The sequence below is a fragment of the Dreissena polymorpha genome, chromosome 10 (genome assembly GCF_020536995.1).
Source record: "Dreissena polymorpha isolate Duluth1 chromosome 10, UMN_Dpol_1.0, whole genome shotgun sequence".
In the NCBI taxonomy this organism is placed as follows: domain Eukaryota; kingdom Metazoa; phylum Mollusca; class Bivalvia; order Myida; family Dreissenidae; genus Dreissena; species Dreissena polymorpha.
In genome coordinates, this window is record NC_068364.1 from 73,932,854 (window position 1) to 73,942,739 (window position 9,886).

Here is a 9,886-nt window from a genome sequence, read left to right on the forward strand (position 1 = left end):
TCTCAACGAGGAGTACAATAGTTGTACAGTACTAGACACGAGTACTTGTAACTTTCAGGTTTCTCTGTATACCACAGACATTATATAGTCATAAAATGATAAATATGTGTTTATAGAAATTGTCATTATAGCATGGTAAACAGACTAGAGAAATCTGAAAGTTTCACGCACAGGTCTGTGGCAATGGGGGTTTGGGCTACTTTATAAATATGAGGTCGATATGCAATGCACATCGGTAGATTACGTCTACTGTAATTATTTGGACTAGGGAAGGGCCACAATTCCAACACATCAGCCCCGTTATGTTCTGAATAAAATACATGTATAATTTCTTGAGTGCCAATTGCATCTTACAAATATCAAAAACATTCACGGCAGTCAATTCATTGTGTAAACTTACTGGTCTTCATGGCAATAATGAACGTATTTAGTTTAATGGAGATTATATAACGAAGGGAACTAATTCAGCTTATTCAGTTTACTAGTCAAAATGATTCGGATGTTTTCGCTTTTTTTTCCGAAAAGTAATTTATTCAACATACGGAAAATAAACGCGCGCCACCTGATGTCATAATTTAGTAACTTGCATTCTGCTTACTGCCTGTTGCTAACTGCCGTTGTTAATGACGCTTAGTGGCAAAACCGATTATGACTGGTTTCAGGAATAATGAACACACAAACATTGGATAGTCACCAAGCATGTTGAAACAATCATCAAGTATAACCGATAGAGAACAAGCATGTTGGAACTGTCATGAAGCATGTTAGAATAAACATCACGCATAATGTAAATATTATTCATGAATGATGTAATGTTGCAGCAATCATCAAGTATAAACGAATAGACAACAAGCATGTTGGAATTGTCATAAAGCAAATTAGAATAAGCATCAGTCATAATGTAAATATTCACCACGAATGATGTAACTTTTACCTAAATATCCTTCCATAGACATGTGTTGTTACTAAAATAGACATAGAGATTTGAGCATTGGGAGTGACCTAATCATACTGTGCTTTAGCAGTATTACGGAATACCGTTAGTGCCATCGTGGTTACACATTAAAATCCAGAGGGCGAGAACGCGAGAACGCGATAGTACGATGGCGACAATGTGACAATACGATGATGACAGGGTGACAATACGATGGCGACAATGCGATAGTACGATGGCGACAATGCGAGAACGCGATAATACGATGACGACAATCAGACAGTGCGATGACGACAGTGCGACAATACGATGGCGACAGTGAGATAGTACGATGGCGACAATACTACAGTTCGATAGTGCGATAATACGATGACGACAGTGCGAAAATACGATGACGACAGTGCGACAATACGATGGCGATAGCCGACAGTGCGATAGTACGATGGTGCCAATGCGATAACGCGATAGTATGATGGCGGCAATTCGAAAATGCGATGGCGACAGTGCGACAATACGATGGCGACAATGCGATAGAACGATGGCGACATTGCGATGATACCACGGCGACAGTACGATATGACTATCGCATTGTCGCCCCCGTACTATCGCACTGCCGCCATTGTATTGTCGCACTGTCGCATTGTCGTCATCGTACTAGCGCGTTTTCGCAATCGTACGAACGCATTGTCGCCATCGTATTGTCGCACTGTCGTCATCGCACTTTCGCGTTCTCGCATTCTCGCCCTCTGGATTTTAATGAGTAACCACGGTGGCCCTAACGGTATTTTGTACAGTAAAGTGCGTAAAATCTGGTTTGGAATAACAATTTATATGCCGAAAACAGATGTTGAAAACCCGACTTTGTTTTATAAGTAGTAGTCTAAATATACAATGAGTTTTCCGAGCATTAAATAAACATATTAAAATAAAATTCATGTTCGTATCAGTTGAAGTTCTTGTTAATAGTAGAAGCAAAGAACACAATAAAACGCTGATTGGGCTTACTAATTTGAGGCAAGAAAAAACACATCGCGCTATTATATATAACATATAACGCGCATCCGCAAAGTTCGAGCGCCCGTCTCGGTGCCGTCGTTTCCGGTGAAAGTTTCGCACAGGAGCTACCGAGTTTGGATATGAGACCACGAATCATGGCTTGACTTTATATATCAGTCAGCGTAGTACCTGACCAGACTGCGCGGTTGGACAAGCTAGGATGGACCAACTTTGGCCGCATATGACATAAGACCCATTTTCGCATGACGCGGGTCATCTGACCTTTATAATGTGTATATAGCTTTGAATGGAATTTGCACATAGTTTTTGGCATGGACTTATTGTTATGTTAATGTGTTGCACGCTTTCGAAAGCAGAGGGCATATATAAGATCAATTATACTACGGAGTTCATTTTCTGTTGCAAAATGAAATGCAATAAAGATTGTTACTCAGCGGTGTGTACAGTATGACAGCGTTGTCTGTCTGCGATGCATTTATACTGGTTCTAAGCTGGCATACTCACCAATTGGACTCAACCATCTGCTCGAACAAGAAATGATAAGTTCTACTAGCATAAACCTTTAATTGTAACTCATTTTAAAAATATTCATGTTTTTTATATTATTCAATTTATTATTCAAAAGTATAATTATTATTTCCTTTATTGTTGTTTTTCGCATTAAGAAACTATTTCGGCTTACGAAACTGAAAAATCCCACTGGAAAAAAACCCCATGGGAGAAAAAATCCCATGGGAGAAAAAAATCCCATGGGATTTAAAAATCCCATGGGATTTTTTGTTTTTTTTAAACACGACTAAACGCATTAAAATATCGTAGTTGTTCATCATTTCATAAAAAATGATGTTTCTGAAAGTTTCATGAATAAATCTCTCAAAATAAGGAAAAAATCCCATGGGATTTTTTTCTCCCATTTTAAAATGGGATTTTTTTATTACTATATATTTTTATATATAATTGGCATAAAACCAATATACAGTCCTTAAATAACGTTAAAATACTTGCAAACGCAAATAAAACACGTTTTTTAAAATGTTCAAAATCCCATGGGATTTTTCTCCCATTTGCAAATAATGGGAGAAAAAAAATCCCATGGGAGAAAAAATCCCATGGGAAAATCGAAAATCCCATGGGAAAATGCAAAAATCCCATGGGAACCCCAACTTTGCTTATAAATTTCATAGTGAAGAAAACGCGTTTTTTGAGTGAAAATAACCAATTATTAATCAACGATAAGACTTTTATCGCATACTATGTCTCAAAGTAGCAAATCTTTAAGAAAAATGGTACTTAAGTTTGCGAAATTTCGGTTTCGCAAAGTTTTTCCGGTGGCCGTTAATTATCAACACCGCTTTCGTCAGCCGTTGAAATGTTTAAAGACGTGCTTTTATTTAATGCATTAAATGTCTAAACTATTAAACGGGTTTAAAGGAGATGATAAATCGCGTAACACGTTATCAAACACGATACTTGATGATAGTGTAGTTACAAACCAAAGTTATCACAAAATGGTAACAAACGAAAACAAAAATCAGGTTCAGATTGTGATTTGTCAATTTATTTCTATCAAGTTATAGCAAAATAATACAAAATATGTAGCCATTGTTAAGTTCATTGAAGAGAGCTGATATATTAAACGCATATAGGATACGTCTTGTTGAGAAGATATCGCACACATACAATATTGTTTTGGTTATTGCAAACAAAACTTAACTAAACGTTTTCTGTGTAGCTTGACACACACACACACACACACATACATGTACAACCAATAGTGTGATATAACAATAATGAGTTATGAATTTGTAATACGCCATTCTCAGTACCACCAATTTGTGGAATTATCAAATCAACACCTGTCATTTCACACTCATTTGACACTGTAAAAGTGAGACCATCTTGCATGCCCCAATATGTATATCCATCACCAGCACCAATCTCAAGACCTCGGACAAACAGGTATTTTTGACACGCCATTCCTCTAGGTTCCTTCTTAAACTTTGAGACATTCATCTTTTCTGCTAGTGTTCGATATACGGAGAGTGTTTCTTCTTTAGTAAGAACATTATCGTTGGACACAACATCCGTGAACTCTTCTGAAGTCATGCTTGGGAATCTGATAAGGGTAATGATCTCGTCTCTCAGTATATTTCGAATTTCTTCTCCTGTCGTCTGTTTTTCAGAGGGTTAAATCTTTGTTAAAGCCCATCGTTTGCAAGCTAGGTACACTTCAATTTCACGGATCGACATGATGTTCATTTTTAAAACTTCTTTTAGTCCCTTCATGGTCATTTCAGTAAAGGCGTCGGATTCAAACACGCTTTTTGATTTATTTTTTATGAAGTCTAAGCACTTTTGTTTTAGATCCTGGTAGTCAAACTGGATGGCGTGATCAAGGATTGTACAAACATTATCTGTGACCATATTTTCTATCAAGAAAAGCTCACACATGCTTTCCAAACTAGCAACATTGTATTTCTTTGCAGCGTAAATCAAAGGCATTACTATTTCCGCTGTAAGATCTACCTTGCCGCTATACAAATACCTAAAAAATATATATTTATACATGTTATATATGACACCTTAAAATATTAATTTTCCGGCGGACATTAAGTTATGACATGATCATCATAGAGTGAGTCATACTGTATAGTTTACACATTGAAAAACGCACGGGATATGTTTTTTTCGACTTCTCACAATTTGAAAAAAGTTTGGACAACACAACTCGTGGACACGTTATCACATATGTATTCTTCATATCGAAGTCAATGATAGCACGGTTGCATAAACAACATGATTTTAACATTCACACACTGCTGATGGAAATGTTTCAGAGGTCATTATTGTGTGTGACCACCATCTGCATCATCCAATGCCACACATCTGCTTTGTATTGAATTATTGTGTCTGGCGATGTTGTTGCCCGTGTCTTGTTCTAGCAGCTATACACCGTTTCTGCAGTGTCTGAGGGGAGTTAAAACGTTAAACGTTGTGCGTCTTAACATGTCTCACTCATTTGCAATGTCGTTACAGATCAAACACATCAACGTGGTTTTTCTCAAAGAAAGTTCTTGTCACAATACAAGAATGTGGACGCGCATTCGACAATATTGCTCCTGAAAGGGGCACGACAAACGACCACAAAACAACATTTTTGTCAAGGTTTGCATTCAAACTGGGTTCAGCAATAACTAACGGAGATTTATGATTACATGTCCTCTTCAGCATTGTAGTCAGAAGTGTATGTTTAAACCTTTTTGTAAATGACAAATGGATTAATTGAACTGAAAATTGAACATTGTAAAATAACCAACCATGTGAAAACTTGTGCACGGTTTGCATTTTCCCGTATATCTTCCAACCTTTAGAAATCAAACATACATAACCCGTGCGTTTTTAATGGGTTAATATATTAGCAGTACTTAAACATGATTAGTAGGTTTGTGTTCTTAACAATACATAACTATATTTGGTTATTTTTTCAGAGTTAAGCGAATTTGTACACATCGGGCATATGTCTTTTAACATAATTATCTTGTCAATACGTATAAAATAACGACGCATATTTGATGTGTTAATTGTGCTACATTCTTTTTCCATAATTGTTTTATCCTGAAAAAAATCAAAGAATAAATATTGTCTGTAAAATCGAAGCCTATAAAATTACTATTTATATTTTACTATACAAGTGATGCTTTAAAAGTATTAAATAAAATATTTTACCAAAGAGCATTATTACAATTAAAAAAATAAAATAATTATGTGTTAACAAAATGCATGAATGGTCGCCTTATATAATCCAAAACAAAATGTCACCACCTAGAGTGCACTATTTATCACAGCAAATGTATAACCCAATGCAATTACCTTACTAGACTACTCATTTCCGGCTCTTCGATATCCGGTATGTTGATGACCTCAGTTGATTCAGCGATTGTGCCGCAAAACATGGCATGAAACACCGGACTGCGGCTTGCAAGAATGAATTTGTGACATTTCAGCGGTTTTTGCTCATTGCCGGCAGCAAACATGACGTCACACAAATATTCACTTTCAAGCATGTTAAGATTTGTGTCGGCGAAGGATTCCAAATGCTGCCAGACAGTCGTCATTTCCTTAAAAATAATATAGACATATACTGCAGGTTACAACTGCATGTCTGTATGGCCACAGATGGTTGGAAGCAATACACCGGTACCTTTGTATTCCTGAAAATAATCACGTGTATGTATGGTTGCATTGTATTTAATCAGAATGCTTTATGATAAACCGTGCAGTATTGCTTGTAGACCAATATAATCACATTACGAGGCCTCAAGCATGTTTGTTTCCTCTAACCCAACCGTCAGCAATTGTTGTGCCGACTCTTTGCTTCATTCGATTAGATTTGCCAAAATGAACGAGCACATAAACATAAAGATGTTTTGCAAAACGCTTTATTTCTTTTAACCGCCTTAATAAAGTGCTACATCGTGTGTGTAGTAAAACGTAATTGTACAGGCCATTGGTCACTTGCATTAAGGAAACAACTAGCAGGTGTTAAACAAAAATGTCTTAAATAAAATCGTTTAATGAATAAAAACCTGGAATATTACTACACGCACCGACATTAAATACTCAATGGCACAATATATTGATAAATTATATAGTTTGGGACATAAAATATCTCACAAACTGTTTTATAAAAAGTCCATATTAGTAAGCGTCATTTATGTTTCTCTGTTTTTCGTTAATATTTATATAGTCATTAAATGGTTATAAGGAATATTAATATTATCTTTATTATCTTTATTAATTGTTTGCACTTCTGTGATGATTATTTTATTTGATATTCCAATACATTTTCCACATTTTTAGTGTGTGGTATGTGTTTGTAACCTGTTAAATGGCATGCTTCATCGGTTTTGTCTTCTTTTCATTAAGATATTAAATCAAATAACTATGTCAATTCTTGTGCTGCTAGTGATTCACTTTGTATCAATTAACGATTGGTAAGTCCAATGCTTTGATTTCCGATCAATTGTGGTTTTTCTACTTTCGATTTGAATTCTAAATTTAAATTTAATAAAAAAGAATATCGACATAAGCACGGCTAGCTCTGTAACAGCGAGTATCGAAATTGTTCTTTCAATATAACTTAACTTAAACTAAACCACAGCTTGTAATACATCTTAGTTTGATCTAGATTTACATGTAATTAAGTTATCAAGAAAAACATAAACTTACCTGAATTTGTGTCACCCAAAAGTGCGGTTATAAATTTGCAAGTGAATATTATTTCCGTATGAACTCTCCTGTGCGTAGTAATTATAGTGTTAAATAGTAACTTTAAATGTATTATATTAATGTTGAAAACACTTGAAGAGCTGACAAGTTCATAAATCGTTCATTCCCATCCGACAGGTAGGAGCCGCGCATTGAAATGAAAAGTGTACGTTGGTAATAAGTGCAAAGTGCGGATAGAAAGTTTTTTAACCAAGCCAACTTTCGTACTGGGATTGGACAATTATATTGATGGCTGCGGGGGGAGGGGACGTTTGGTCCGCTACGATACATTTGTTAAACCTGATTATTCGGAAATAGTATGTCTCATTGCATGTCGTCACCATACACTCTTACACACCATCGACTGTCTTTTAAATATTTTATCTTATGATTGGAATAAAAAGTGTGTACTCAATTAATAGTGCTTTTTGAATGTATTACTAGACGAATACATTTTACTTAAAAGAGCAAATGTGTTAAACTTACTTTAAGAAGGCGTTGGTATAAAGCCCATAGCGTATCAAACAATAAAATACCTTCAAAACAAACAATCGACGCTGAAATGAATAAATATGCCTTTTCATCATCAATATACAACATCACGACCAATTTATTTATTTGTGTTTATGATTACCCCTCATGAGTTTTTTGTATAAGCCCGGATGCGCGCAATATTTTAAAGGGGACCCGGATGCTACTACTGTACTGGCCAGAATAATTTCATGGGTTTAGTAGTCAGTTATACAATGCAATACCTTGTTTATAAAATCATAAAAGCAAAATTAATTAACGCTTCATAAAATCTTATATAAACATAAAACATATTTATTTGAAAACTTAACGTATTCTGCCTCTTGTAATGTTTCATGTCCAGCATGCAATACACAGTCGACGCCTGCTTTGTTCATAATTGATTAATTTCGAATGCTACAGGAATTCATGTTAAGACGAATACATCTTGCTTGACAGACTTAATATGTAAGTAGGGCTTCGTATAAATCACATTACAGTTGATCCAGGCAATACCTTAACAAAAGTCAATCGGCGTTGAAATTATTACAGAGGTCATATTGCTCTTATTATACAAACGCAGGATAAAGATGATACAATTCTTTTTTCCATAATAAATTCCTTGATTAATGATCTTTTCCTTACGCAGCCGCGAAGGAAATCCGGTTTCTCCCAGCTTGAATAAATTCACGGGTCGGGAGGTCAGTTACAAAATGCAATTAATGTTTGCTAAAATAATACAAACAGTATTAATTATATTTTAAATATATAATGTAAGCTAGTTCAAATAAAAAAGTAACATTACGCATATTAATAAAAATACCATTCATATCCATTTTTTATTTTTTAAGTTTAGAATGGACCATCCAACTATTATTATGCAGACTTGTAGCGTAGTGGTACATAGTATTGGGCAGGTTTCTGTATATTTTTTTTTAATTACGTACATAGCAGTATAACTATTAAATTAGCTTAGTCTATTAAAAATATGAAAGGTTTTTTAGCAATCATATCAAATGACATGAGAAAAAGTGCCACAATCTTGTAACAATTCCATTAAAAACGTGGATGGGAACGTGTTTTTAATCAAATTATCGAAGTTCCACAACGTATATGCCATTGATCATTCCAAAACATATGTTCATAACATGTTTTGCTCACGTTTTGCATACGCAATGTCGTCGTATTTGATTTTGAGATAACGTACTTGTTCAATGTTTTTATTAATGGGGTACGTTACTTTAAATACTTTCAACGGATAAATATTTGTCATGTTTCTTGCATGTCACATAGTGCATAGGCTAGATTACTAAAGATGTTATTAATGCATGTTTACTAGTGTGTTTACCTAAATGGATATACAAATAGACATCATATGTTAACGTCCACCTAGACAAGAAAATGGACCAAGTTATTTCACATTGCACGTTTCACCAATAAGTCATGTCTCGGGTAATGCAGCCCATATATTGTTGTATAATCTCGTGTAAATGACATGCTTTACGTCCATATACGTCCGGTGCATGCATCATATTACGTTGTTACCTGTGAACGTGTGATTGTGCACAAGTTCCCGTCTGAAATTGCACACGTCACCACCGAGTGTTCTAACGTATCGTAATATATTCACTTCAGTTGTGAAGGACAGTACCACGCACTCAGCAGTAATAGAAGACACGCAATGCTTTGTTATCGCGGGGACCAATATTCCGCCGCCTGTATCTTGTCGTTCAGAATATTTTACGGACATTTAAAAACGTTGTGTTAGAATTTAATCAGCAACAATATATCGCGATGAAAATCGAAATAGACGTGTGTATATTCATCGTGTTCCTCTTACTATGCGACATGCAGAAGACTGTCGAGATATTTTTAGGGCTGTAATATCGTAATTTCTGTTTCGGCAAATATTTATCGAGGGACGTTGGCCGGCACAATATGGGGTCAATTACAGTATTTTTATATTAATGTTCAAATTATGTTGCATATTATTAAAAATTATTTGAAATATTTTAATAAGGATTAAAAACTTCAGAATGTAATCATGTTATATTGTATGTAACGAACTTGGTAAATATAACAGCAATACAATATCATCTACGAATTGTTCCTTTCTGTTCAAATGAAATGAAGCGAACGTTATAGTATAAGACTAGC

The 9,886-nt window shown here is 35.1% G+C and overlaps 1 pseudogene; it reads right to left on the minus strand.

Moving 5' to 3' along the window:
* Positions 1-3,664: 3,664 nt before the first annotated feature.
* Positions 3,665-6,066, minus strand: LOC127849233 (BTB/POZ domain-containing protein 3-like; annotated as a pseudogene).
* Between the last annotated feature and the right edge of the window lie 3,820 nt (positions 6,067-9,886).